The sequence below is a fragment of the Centrocercus urophasianus genome, unplaced genomic scaffold (genome assembly GCF_019232065.1).
Source record: "Centrocercus urophasianus isolate 14NV4802_14NV808 unplaced genomic scaffold, USGS_Curo_1.0 seq_302, whole genome shotgun sequence".
Lineage (NCBI taxonomy): Eukaryota > Metazoa > Chordata > Aves > Galliformes > Phasianidae > Centrocercus > Centrocercus urophasianus.
In genome coordinates, this window is record NW_024884870.1 from 34428 (window position 1) to 35938 (window position 1511).

At 56.7% G+C, this 1511-nt stretch overlaps 1 long non-coding RNA gene across 2 annotated transcripts in view; it reads left to right on the top strand.

Annotated features, from left to right (window-relative positions):
• The first annotated feature begins 415 nt into the window (after positions 1–415).
• The window catches only part of LOC122165922, a 4184-nt gene continuing 3088 nt past the window's right edge, over positions 416–1511 (top strand). The window contains exon 1 of one of the 2 annotated variants that reach the window (XR_006170623.1): positions 416–1389. This is a non-coding gene — a long non-coding RNA (uncharacterized LOC122165922). The remainder of the gene's footprint in view (positions 1390–1511) is intronic. The other variant, XR_006170624.1, reaches the window with a different exon arrangement.

A 1511-nucleotide genomic window follows, 5' to 3' on the forward strand; every position in this document is an offset into this window, starting at 1 on the left:
CTCGGTACCCACGGGACTGCAGTTCTCACAGGCACACTGTGAGCAGGCGGCTGGGAACAGAGGGATGGCTCCTGGTGAGCAATCTTATTTTTAACTCCCAGTTCCTCTCTTGGTTTTGCTGTTCTCCAAGCCTATAGGTTTTTTCGTCCCCGCTGTTTCAAGGCTGTGCTGGGCCTTTTCCCCATGGCTCAAAGGGGTGCAGCACAAGGGGTCAGAGGGAGAGGAGGGCTGCATAGGACTGGTGGTGCTGGGAAGGCTCCCCAAAGCAAAGCGAGAAGCACGTGCTCTATAGCATCAGCTGCATGCCCACATCCCCCCCAAGCATGCCAGCAACACAAGATCCCACACGTGGTGTGACAGCACATCCTGCACCCCTTGCCATGGGGAAGTGCTGTGCGGGGCAAGGAACGCCCTGAGATTGGGGTCCTGCAGCCCCCAAAATGCCCAGGCTTTGCTCTGCGGAGATGCATGGAGCCCTGGGACACGCCTGAGCACAGATCCCAAAGCTCTGAAAGATCCAGAAGCTGCTGTGGGACGGACGCCCACGGGGACCTCGGCCAGCTCGAACCTTCCAGACCGTCACGCTGAGCCCTGTCCCACAGCACTGCAAGGACTTGGCTTGCACAAGCATCAACCTTTCCCCCTCCCGGGTCACGAGACACAAACAGCCCTGATTGGAAGCTGTTTTTTCCTCTTTTTTTTTTTTTTTTTGCTTTATCAGGATCTTGCTGAGCTAGACGGTGTTCTTGGTGAGTGGGTCATGTTTGCACAGTGGTTTATAAGTGCAATTCCTTATGTAAGAGCACAGGGTTGCTCCAGAGGCTCACCTGGGCAGCACGCATGTGCGTTGCCATCTGCAACATGAGCGCCGTGTGCACCCAGAGAGCATCAGCTCCCATCTCTCAAGGTGCACTGAATGAACGTGAGGATTCACAGCCTCTGCTCAGGGTGTGAAGGGCTGCACGCTCGCCGGCCCGGCTGCCAAGAGCCTGGGTTTGCTCCAGTAACCCAGCTCCTGAAGGTCACTGGCTCAAGGCTGGGCTTGTGTCCCGACTGCCTGTTTTTATTACTGACTGTCCTTATCGTCGTGTGGTGAGAACAGCCCGTCCCAAGCACGCCTGCTGCCTCTTCTGCTGCCTTTTGCCCAAGCTCCGCTTCTCCCCAGCGCCCTGCCGTGTGCCGGTGTCCAGCCTGGCGTCATCGAATGTCACTGCACTGTCACTGCACTGCCACCAGTGCTGGAGCCCTGGGGGAAACTTGTGCGTCAGGAATTGCTGATCTGGCTTTGGGGGATTGACAGGGAACGGGCAGAGGGACTGCAGGGTGGCAAAGTCTGTCTGCAAGGAAGGGGCAAGGCCAGGGAGGAGTGGAAGGGAGGAAGAAAGGGAGGTAAGAGAGAGAGAAACAGGTGGAGAAGAGAAAGAGAAACAGAAAGAGTAACTGAAAGAGATGGAGAGAGTGAAAGCAAGAGGGAAAGAGGGAAGGGAAGGGAAGGGAAGGGAAGGGAAGGG